Consider the following 12,283-nt stretch of genomic DNA (forward strand, 5'->3'; position numbering starts at 1 on the left):
ATTCAACAATAGTTGGCCTCATCAGCCACAATGAATTGCATTAAAGAGAAGAGGTGGGAAGTCTCATGAAATGGTGCAAGAGTAACAACATGAATCTCAACATGGACAGACAAAAAAATGATTGTGGACGTCAGGAGGACCAGGAATGAACACCCTCCACTACACATCAACAACTCTGTAGTAGACAGAGTGGAGAGCATCAAGTTCCTTGGAGTTCACTTAACTAGTGACCTGTCATAGACATTCAACATCTCCTCACTTGTCAGGAAGGTGCAACAGCGACTGCACTTCCTGAGATGACTGAAGTGGCCAAGGCTACCAGCAACCATTATTGTCACCTTCTACAGTTGCTCTATCAAGAGCATGCTGCATCACAGTCTGGTATAGTTGCTACAGAGAAATAGATCAGAGGTCAATCCACAGGACCATAAGTGTGCCAGAGAGTATCAATGGAGTCCAGCTCCTCCTTATCGATGTGATCTACTGGGATCATTGTCTGAAGAGTGTGTGTAAAATTGTTGAGGACTCCTTCCACCCTACACACAGTATCTTTCACCTGCTCCCATTGGGGAAGACATATCGGAGTATTAGAGCCAGCACCACTAAGCTGAGGAACAGTTTCCCACAGGCAGTGAGAGTGCTGAACGACCAAAGGAACTGCTCACACTAACCATCCGAGACTCCCATTTGTACAAAACAATATATATTTATTTAGATGAAAGACTTGTCCTGAATATGTATTGTTGGTCTGTATGTGTCTTTTGCCTGGTTGTGTGCCTGGATGTCTTGTTCCAAGTACCGAGAACACTGTTTATTTGGGATGTACTTGTACAATCAGATGGCAATAAATTTAACTTGACTTGAGGTTCTCGCTCTGGGGCAGGAGAAATGAAGAGGATCTCGTCAGTGGAACTGAAGTGAGAGGAGTAAAATTAAATGCACATTTTTAAATGCCTCATATTCCAACACTTTGGAATAAACACTAGCTGTTGATTTTTTTTCAGTTTTGCAAGAGAACAGAGACATAATTTGGGAATAAGGAAACCTTTACAAGATAAATCAGCCATGTTAAACTCAACCATTTGCGATTTGGCTAAATTCACTGCAACCTTGTCCTCATCACATTCCTCTTTTGTCAGTATTGGTGCCTGTTTGAAGATCCAGCTGCACAAATCCCTTCATTCCATCAGCATCTGCTTCCCTTCCAATGATAACCAACATGACACCTCCTTGATGTGGTCTTTCTGTGGCAAATGAACAGAACATTTTTCCACTTGTTATCATGCACTCAAGGTATTTATCAAGTTTGAAGTCAAAATAGTTCTGTAGTCTAAAAATTTCAGGTATGAGCACAAACTGTACAAGAACTTCATCATAAAGATTAATTATGTACAAGTCTAAAGATAATGTTAGATCATATAAAGTTTCTAATTTTTCATCTGGCCTATCGTAACTGCATAAAATGTTGAAGTCAAACAACATTTTTAAGTCCCATAAAATTTGAGTCCTTATCAATTTCATTCAGCTGAAAGCCACACTGATGGATTCCTGTTACCCTTGCTCATAGCATTTGACTTCACAATTCACAAGTATGGATGCAAATTCTGAACAGGAGGAGCACTGAGCTGAAGATCCTTAAAGATAAATGTAGAATTAGACCATATGCCAAAGTCTGCTCTGCCATTCAAATCATGAAACCATTTTCTTCCTTCTCCCCAGAATCTTTGACACCCCCCACTGATCAAGAACCTATGCACCTCCACTTTAAATTTCCCAATCATGGCTGTCATAGCTGTCTATGGCAACAGATTACACAGCTTCACCAGAAATTTCTCCTCATCTTTGATCTAAAGAAATGTTCTTTTATTTTGAGTCTGTGTCCTCTGTTCCTAAATTTTCTCACTACTGGAAGTATTTTCACCATGTCCACTCTGACCAGGCCTTTCAATATTCAGTAAGTTTCAATAAGACCCTCCCTCATCCTTCTAAATACCAACGAATCTAGGCTCAGAGCCTTAAAGTGCACCTCATACATTAAAGTGCACCTCATCTCTGGATCATTCTTGTGTAACTCCTCTAAACCCTTTCAAGCACCAGCACACCCTTCCTTAGATAGGGCAACACAGTTTGGAGTAGTTCTTGGCGCTATTACAGCACCAGCAACTCGGGTTAGAATCAGGCACTGTCTGGAAGGAGTTTGCATGTTCTTCTCCTGTCTGCATAAGTTTTCTCTAGGTACTTTGTTATCTTCGACCCTTCAAAACATGTGGGGATTATAGGTTAATTGGCACAGCTTGTGGGCTAGAAGGGACAATACTCCAAATGTGATCTGATCAATGCCTTATGTGGTGGTACACCACCAGCCTACTGCAGGGGGCAATCTCTGTACCTGCATGAGTGTAAGGGGACAGGACAACATCTGGCCGGCTGCCAATCAGTCAGCCTGAATGGATCAAGCCCCACCTGGTCAGGTGTCAATCACCCTCCGGGATATAAGCCTGCGCCGGTCTCCCAAGGCCTCACACTGAGTTGCTGCAGCCACAGCCAGTCTGGCTCTATGGAAGTCTTTGTGGATTAAAGCCTGTTGTTCAGTCTTTACCTTATGTGTGTATGATTCTGTCTAACAGTGCACCACACCTCAGCATTGCATCTTTCCTTTTATATTCTAGTCCTCTCAAAATGAATGCTAACATTGCATTTGCCTTCCTTACTACCAACTCATCATGACAATGTACCTTTAGGGAATCCTGCTTGGATGCCACTATTTTCCCCTTATTTAGAAAATACTCTACTTCTTTATTGTTTCCATGACCATACACTTCTCTGTGCTGTATTCCTTCTGCCAGTTCTTTGTCAATTCCTCCAACCTATCCAAGCGCCTCTGCAGATTCTCTGCTTCCTCAACACTACCCACCCCTGCATCTATCTTTGTATTATTGCAAACTTGTCCACCAAGCCAATAATTTCTTCATCTAAATCCATACCTTTGCATTGTAAAAGAAAATTACCTTCGCATCAAGGTACACATGGGAATTTAAATGAGTCGTATTTCTTTTCTTTCTCTTCTTTCTTCTTTGGCTTGGCTTAGCGGACGAAGATTTATGGAGGGGTAAATGTCCACGTCAGCTGCAGGCTCGTTTGTGGCTGACAAGTCCGATGCGGGACAGGCAGACACTTAGAGGGGCATATTAAACTGGAGCTTCCAATATACACCAAAGCATATGCATTTCTTTAATCTATTTAGTGATTGTATCATGGGAGAGGTTATCTACATCCCTGCCCATCACCTCACTAACTTTTACACTGTGCATTATCCAAGTGTACATGCTCAAAACAAACAGTTATAGCTTCCAAAATTTTTAATAGAAAAGCATCTCATCTTTAGCAATAAAATAAAACTCCAACTGACAAACTGGTTATAACTCATCCTCTCAAATGTTACAATATTAATGGCCAATCATGATGAATTGTAATTTTTCCTATTCCTAACAATCCCCTCGGTGTGGAAATTACTACTCTTTTTTTAAATTTTTTTTTAAATTTTTCACACTATGAACCGTATCAATTAAAATACATACAAACATTTCCCTCTTAAATATACACAGTGGCATTTTCTCTCCTTTTTTCCCCCTACCTTCCCTCCCTCCACCAAACCCATTAAATGTTCAACATATACAATACAGTAAACCCATTAAACAATGTCATCACACAATGAAAATAAACAAGAAAATTGTGTCATCTACTTTTACACACTGGATCGGGTCATTTTGTCTTCTTATCATTTTATCGGGTGGAGGACTGCGGTAAGTTCTCTCTGATATGTTCCATGTATGGTTCCCAAATTTGTTCAAATAAATGTGACTTTATTTTTTTAATTATATGTCATTTTTTTCCAATGGAATACATTTATTCATTTCTATGTACCATTGCTGTACTCTCAGGCTCTCTTCTGATTTTTAAGTTGACATTATACATTCTTTTGCTACAGCTAAGGCTATCATAATAAATTCTTTTTGCACTTCATCCAGTTTGAGGCCTAATTCTTTACTTCTTATATTACTTAAAAGAAAGATCTCTGGATTTTTTGGTATGTTGCTTTTTGTGAGTTTATTTAATACCTGATTTAGATCTTCCCAAAACTTTTTCACTTTCTCATATGCCCAAATTGCATGTACTGTTGTTCCCATTTCCTTCTTATAGTGAAGACATCTATCTGATAATGTTGGATCCCATTTATTTAACTTTTGGGGCATGATATATAGCCTGTGTAACCAATTATATTGTATCATGCATAACCTCGTGTTTATTATATTTTTCATAGTTCCAGAGAATAACTTTTCCCATATTTCATTTTTTATCTTTATCTTTAAATCTTTTTCCCCACATTTTTTTTGGTTTATAACTTATTTCATCATTTTCCTTCTCTTCCAGCTTGATGTACATGTTTGTTATAAATCTTTTTATTATCATTGTTTCTGTAATCACATATTCAAAGCTGCATCCTTCTGGTAATCTCAGTCTGCTTCCCAATTTATTCACAACTGTAACAAAACCATTCTAATATTATAGTTAAATATCAACCCCTTTGCAAAAAGAGAATGTGCTGTTTATATTCCTAAGTACTTATTGGACCTGTCTACCATCTTTAGAACACTTAGGTCCATTTGAACTTCACTGATATGCAATCACTCTCTTTAATTAGATAATAAGCCACATTCTGTTTCCATTTACCAATGTGCATGATCTCACACTATGCTGCATTTACAAGGTTTTCCTCAATTACAAAATAATAAAATAATATACATTAATTAAATTAAAAGGAGATGATAAATAGAAAAGATAGATAACATTATTGAAGTTAGCATTGTGCAAGAGGAAAACCAAGGTATTACATTAGAGCAGATCAAGCCTTTCTATGGTGTTGGAGTATATTCTTTCTTTCTTTGGCTTGGCTTCATCTATGAAGATTTATGGAGGGGTATGTCCACGTCTGCTGCAGGCTCGTTGGTGACTGACAAGTCCGATGTGGGACAGGCAGGCACGGTTGCAGCGGTTGCAAGGGAAAATTGGTTGGTTGGGGTTGGGTGTTGGGTTTTTCCTCCTTTGTCTTTTGTCAGTGAGGTGGGCCCTGCGGTCTTCTTCAAAGGAGGTTGCTGCCCGCCGAACTGTGAGGCGCCAAGATGCACTGTTGGAGGCGATATCAGCCCACTGGCAGTGGTCAATGTGGCAAGCACCAAGATATTTCTTTAAGCAGTCCTTGTACCTCTTCTTTGGTGTACCTCTGTCTCAGTGGCCAGTGGAGAGCTCGCCATATAACACGATCTTGGGAAGGCGATGGTCCTCCATTCTGGAGACATGACCCACCCAGCGCAGCTGGGACTTCAACAGCATGGATTCGATGCTTGTGGACTCTGCCAGCTCGAGTACTTCGATGCTGGTGATAAAGTCATTCCAATGAATGTTGAGGATGGAGTGGAGACAGCGCTGACAGAAGCGTTCTAGGAGCCGTAGGTGATGCCGGTAGAGGACCCATGATTCGGAGCTGAACAGGAGCGTGGGTACGACAACGGCTCTGTACATGCTGATCTTTGTGTGTTTCTTCAGGTGGTTGTTTTTCCAGACACTTTTGTGTAGTCTTCCAAAGGCGCTATTTTCCTTGGCGAGTCTGTTGTCTATCTCATTGTCGATCCTTGCATCAGATGAAATGCTGCAGCCGAGGTAGGTAAACTGGTTGATCGTTTTGAGTTCTGTGTGCCCGATGGAGATGTGGGGGGGCTGGTAGTCATGGTGGGGAGCTGGCTGATGGAGGACGTCAGTTTTCTTCAGGCTGATTTCCAGGCCAAACATTTTGGCAGTTTCCACAAAACAGGACATCATGCGCTGGAGAGCTGGCTCTGAATGGGCAACTAAAGCGGCATCGTCTGCAAAGAGTAGTTCACGGACAAGTTGCTCTTGTGTCTTGGTGTGAACTTGCAGGTGCCTCAGATTGAAGAGACTGCCATCCGTGCGGTCCCGGATGTAAACAGCGTCTTCATTGTTGAGGTGTTTCATGGCTTGTTTCAGCATCATGCTGAAGAAGATAGTAAAGAGGGTTAGTGCGAGGACACAGCCTTGCTTCACGCCATTGTCAATGGAGAAGGGTATATTACTGTTGTAGTAATAGGGCATTCAAGAACTTGATAGCCATTGGAAACAAAATCTTCTTGAAACTAGAGGTTCAGGACTTCAGGTTTATGTACCTTTTTACCAAAGGTAGTGATGCACAATCAATTACACAAAAACTGATGTTGCCGAAACTGAAGGCTTTCATTTGCAAGAGATGGACACCATCCATGTTGGCCACTCACACTGACCCGGACTCGAACAGGGGGAAAGACTGGTGGCATGACAGCCTTTATGGGAAAGAAAAGGGAGGAGTCATGAGCCAGCAAGTGAGACCAGGGTCAACCATGAAAGGTCATGTTGTCTACATATGACACATATGTACAATAGTGGTTTCACCATAGGTAGTGGCGTTGAGATAATGACCAGTGCGTTTGGGTTTGTTTATGATATTGGCTGCCTTCACAGCAGCACATCACATAGATGGATGGCAAGTTGGCTATGTTTGTTACCTTCTGCAATCTTGTATATCTGAATTACCAAAGCGGGCTGTGATGTAACCAGTCAGTATACGTTCTACAAAACACTTGTAAAAGTTTGATAGAAGATTTGATGAAATGCTAAATTTCCTTCAACCTCTTAGATGTTGGTGCACCTTTTTCACAATTGCCTCAATGTACTAATGCCTGGAGAGATCTTCAGATACATGGACACCCAAGAACTTGAAGGTACCAGCTCACTCCACCTCCTTCCCACCAATGCGGGCAGGTGAGTTGACTTGTCCATCACTCTTTCCTAAAATCAACAATAAGCTCCTTGGTCTTCACCCCAATGAGATCAAGATTGTTGTTCTGGCACTGCCCAACCAGATTTTTGATTTCCATTCTGACTCATTTCCAATTATTCAGCCGATTATAGCTATATCATAAGTGAATTTATAGATTGAATTAAAGCTGAACTTGGTTCTACACTTATGGAGGGAAGTAACATAAACCAATTGATGCATATTTTGGTCATTGGGAAAAGAAAACAATAGGCATCAATGAAAATTCAATATGCTCATTGTATTTATAACTTTCTACAGGCCAAAATAGCAAACAATTGTTAATCCTCAACATAATGATAAATGGGACACTCCAAGGATTAATGCTTGCATCTCAGCCATTTACAATCTATATCATTGACTTTGCTGACTGAATGTCACATTTCCAAGTGTGTTATAAAATTAAGAAGGAATGCTTCAAGAGGATATTTTCAAGCTAAGCAAAGGTAAGAACCTGACAGATGGAATATAATGTGAAAAAAATGAGATATCATTAGTTCACAAAACGGAAAAGCAAATTATATTTATTTAATGGTAGCAGATGGAGAAAGGTGGATGCACAAAGCGTCATAGATGGCTGAGTCACAGGAAGGTAACATTCAGGTACAGCAAGCAGTTAGAAGAAAAGTGGTATGATATAGTTTATTGTGAGAGGAGTAAAGGCATTTTATTATGGTTATGCAGAGACCTCAACTGAAGCATTGTGTGCAGTTTTGACCTCTTAACCCAAAAATTATGTACTTTCAACAATGGTAGAGCAGCAAAGATTCCCTTAATGAAAGTCTGACAGGACAAATCAGGCTGACGTTTGGATATTTCTCCCAGCTAAGGAGTCTAGAACTAAGGATTACAGTCCCAGAATAGGCCATTTAGGATCTATGTGAGAAGAAAGTTTATCTATGTGCTAGAGGGTAATGGAAACTCTGTCAATTACTTCATTCATAATAGAGGTTTCTTGGCCTCTGTGTATTAAGAGATATGGGTATCACGACGTGCTAGTAAATGTGCTTGAGCCAGAAGATCAAGCATCATCTCCATAAAAGCGAATCAGTCTTAGTGGACCAGCTAGCCTACTGCTGCTTTTGATTGTTATATCCTTATTAATAAAATTGCCTCTTGAAATTTGATCTCCAGTGGATGGAAATTCATATTCTCCCAATTCCTATTATAAATTATTGAATTTCTGGAAGAAACCACAAGTGACTAATTCTAGTCTAGTTTGCACCACACCTCTAATTATTGTGCTAAATTCTGCCAACTTCAGTACAGAAGATCAGCAATAATTTCTGACATTCCTCTTATGTGGCTTTAAATAACCACAGAACCCTTTGTTTATAATTCTGTTCCTGATATCCCAAGGCCGATTGATTTTCTCTTAGAGCTCCAAAATGTGCTTCTACATTTCTTTGAAATTATGCAAAGCTTTTACTAAGCTTTCTTAGGTTTAGAATGGATTATTTCTTAGAACTATATGCATCTGAAATACATGCCAACACAAATATAACTGCAAAGTTAACTTCACGGAGCCCTGCTAGATGTTTTCAATTGAATGGAATAGTTTGGTTCCTTACTGAAAATCTTAATGATTCCAGCTACTTTATCAATGTATTTTTACAGTTTATTAAGTTTTAACACATGGTATCTGTCATGGAAAAACTTGGGTGTTAAATAGATGAAAAAAACATAGTGTAGAGATAATAATAGATTAGAGGATTTGTAAACGTATCAAATGATGCACCATACACTATGTACACCAAAATTCTTACTTTCTGCAGCCAAACAGCTACTTTTGTTAAAATAAATTGACCTACATTAAATTATCTTAGTATGGCAAGAGAAATAAATATAAAAGATAGATAGATTGACAGTTGCAGTTAGTGCAAGAACTGAAAGGGACATTTTGTTAGTGTAGACAAGTCATTTTATGTTTAGGCTTTATAGCTGTTGGAAAAAAAATTCTGCCACCTAGACATTCTGTACTTCAAACTTCTGTACCTTCTTCCCAAAGATAATAGTGGGAAGTGATGGGGTCCTTTGTTTTTGGCAGCCTTCTGGGTGCACTACCTGATATACTACATGTCGACAATGAATGAGTGGCTGAGCCCATGATGAACCTGGTTATGTTTGATTCTTTCTGCAGCATTCTGCTTTTCTGGGCACGCGAATTACCAATCCAGGCCACAATAAAACCAGTCACTCTGCTTACATCCATAGAAGTGAAAGTGTTGGTGAACCTTCTTCACAGTTGCCTCGATGTACTGTCTCCTGCAGAATAACCAAAATTGATAAAAAGAGGGAGGTAATAGAGTAAATCAGCAAAACATATGTAAAAAAAATGACAGTAACAACTTCTCCAAATATATAGAAAAGATGAAAATAGTTAAGATGAATTGATTAGGATTGAAATGCAGAATGAATAATGGAAAATAAGGAAATGACTGGGATTTGGAACAAATATTGTCCATCTACCATTTATGTAGAAGACACAAAAAACATCCTTATATTAGCAGAAGGGAGAGAAGAGCTTCCAAAACAAACAAATAAATAGATACAATCACAATCACTAGCCCAAGGTATTAAACAAATTAACAAGAGTACATGCTGATAAATTTCCTGGGCTTAATGGTATCCCATCTTAGGATCTAAAAAACTGACTGCAGAGATAGTGAATGCAATCCAATGGATTGGAAAACGACAAATGAAATGCTTGTATTCAAGAAATCAGTCAGGCCAGAAAGTAGGAATCTGTGTGCCAGTTAGCTTGATTGAGAAAATGCTGGAATAGATTTTCAGAGAGGTATTGACAAAACATTGAAAATCTCATAATGCAATAAAATATGGATTTATTAAAAGGAACTAATATTTGGCATATTTGTGGAGTTATTTCACAAGATCACAAGACACAAGAGCAGACAAAGGCCAATTGATCTCAAGTGTTCTATCATTTAATCATGAGCTGATCCTTTTCATTCATCCCCATTACCCAGATTTCTCCCCATAACCCTCAATGCCCTGACTAATAAAATATCAGTCAATTTCAGTCTTAAATACATCCAACGTCCTCACTTCCACTACCGAATGTGGCAGAATGCAATAAGCAGGGAGATAAAGAGGAATCAGTAAACATAACATTTTTGGAATTTTGGTAAGTATTTGAGTAAGTGTCAAATCGAAAGATATTGCCCAAACTAAGAACACGTGGGATAATAGGATAGAGTGCAGCACTGACTAACAAGCATTATGTCAGTACGAATAGGTCATGTTCAGGTTTGAAAAAAAAACTGTTACATTTAAACCTCTGCTTTATCTTAATTTTCCTGCATAATCTCGGTTGCCTTTGATTCCTTCAAAATTCAGAAATGTATCTATCTCTGTTTGAAAAGAACTTAATAACTGAGCTTCCAAAGCCCTCCAGGTGTTGAAATTACATTCCTATGTGCATTTCCTTATTCCAAGATGCATGTCGAGATTCCTTGCATGGGGATATGATCCTGCCTGCATCCACTAGTCTGAGCCCTGGAAGAACGTTACAAGTTTCAATGAGATCTCCTCTCATTCTTCTAAACTCCAGAGAATACAGATTTAGTCTGCTCCATTTCCTCAACCAGCAAAACTATTGTGCCAGGAATCATTCCAGTGAATATTCACTGCACTCCTTCTATAACAATTTCAAATATTTTTTATACATTTTTTAATTTAAAAATGCATACATTTTGAAAATGTATTTACAACATTCTATAAGCTTATTCTGGCCACTGAAACCTATGTTACCAAATTACCCAAGGTAAATTCTCCCAGCTCATAGAGAGAATGTACAAACTCCTTACAGACAGCACTAACTATAATGTCGCACTAACTATAATGTTAACAATGTTACAAGGAAAGGACATGTAATGACTCTGCAAAGGGATAGCTTAACCAAATGAAGTAGGTGAAATATAATGTGAGGGGATGCATAGTGATCCACTTTGGCCTCACAGAAAATCAAAGCCAACTGAGTGTCCTCATACATGAAACATAGAAAGTTAGCATGCAGCTGGAGATGCCATTGGCAAGACTGAAGGGGACCCTGAGGAAATGGTAGAGGCGGATATCTGCCTCGAAAGTGGTGTACTGGTGGTCCTCCGCACAGATGTGGAACTGGTAGTAAGCAGATTTCAGGTCAATCGTGGAGTACACACAATATTGAGCAATTTGATTGACCATGTCTGCAATGCGAGGGAAGGGATAGGCATCCAACTGTGTATAGAGCTTAATAGTCTGGCTATAATCAATCTCAATCTTGTGTTTACCCCCCACCCTTGACCACCACCACTTGGGCTCTCCACAGCTGGTACTGGCCTCTATGATCCCCTCATTCAGGAATCACTGGACTTCCACTTTAATAAGTGTCCTGTCCCCTTCACTGTATCACCTGCTTTTTGTTGCGACTGTTTTACAGTGGAGGTGAGGTTCACTTACAGTTGTGAGGGATCGATATGGAGAATAGAGACTGCATGTCGGATGGGCCAGCAGGGAGGAGTACGCAGTGGGGAGGGAAAGCAGGGCAACGCACTGACAAATTGCGGGTTGTCAACCATGGAGAGAGAAGAGAACTGTTGTATTGCATTGTGACACTCTTGAGGTGGCACTGAAGGTCAAACTCCAGCAGCAATGGTGTGCAAAGTTGTGGCATGATGAAGAGTTTAAAGTTCCTGCAAGTCATGCCCTACACAGTCATGTCACGGTGGCATAGCTGCGGATCTAGGCTGAGTGGAACTTTGAGGCCAGGAGACCTTGATAGTTTTCTGGCTTTGTTTAAGAGAGTGACGCTGCACCACATCAGGCTGGATAAAACTCTCAGTGCTTCCGCTATCGAAAAGGCATCTTGTCACCTGATCATTGATTTAGATGTTCATCGTAGACCGGGAGAGTTGATGTGGACTATTTTGGTCCAGCACCACAAAGGCTAGTGTCGGTTTGTCATCTGGCCCGTGTTGATTCACAGTCTGGGAGCATAATGGCGGCGGCCATACAGTGGCATGGTTATCTCCGGAAGTTGGCATCATCCAAGATGGCTGCCCATGTTGCAGCATGATCGTCCCTGGAAGATGATGGCAATCAAGATAGCGGCTCCCATGCTGCGCACACAGTGGCACTGGGGCTGGAAGCCAGCTGTGATTGACATACCTTTGTGTAGTCCCTTCAAGTATGCTTATTTCGCTGGTCAGCATTTTCGGGGATGCTTTGGTTGGCCGAGAAATTAGCACTTTGAGTGATCCTGGGAGACCGCACCTGTGGTGGGCCTGCTCATCATATGTGGTAGCTGGCTGCTGGCCTGTGTACCCACATCCCAATTTGACAGCCCCCATGCAAACC

At 40.2% G+C, this 12,283-nt stretch overlaps 1 long non-coding RNA gene across 1 annotated transcript in view; it reads right to left on the bottom strand.

Moving 5' to 3' along the window:
• Positions 1 to 9,056: 9,056 nt before the first annotated feature.
• Positions 9,057 to 12,283, bottom strand: part of LOC138737681 (uncharacterized) — a 45,273-nt gene continuing 42,046 nt past the window's right edge. Inside the window, exon 3 of the long non-coding RNA XR_011341144.1 lies at positions 9,057 to 9,190. This is a non-coding gene — a long non-coding RNA (uncharacterized lncRNA). The remainder of the gene's footprint in view (positions 9,191 to 12,283) is intronic.

The sequence above is a fragment of the Narcine bancroftii genome, chromosome 6, assembly GCF_036971445.1.
Source record: "Narcine bancroftii isolate sNarBan1 chromosome 6, sNarBan1.hap1, whole genome shotgun sequence".
Classification (NCBI taxonomy): Eukaryota; Metazoa; Chordata; class Chondrichthyes; order Torpediniformes; family Narcinidae; genus Narcine; species Narcine bancroftii.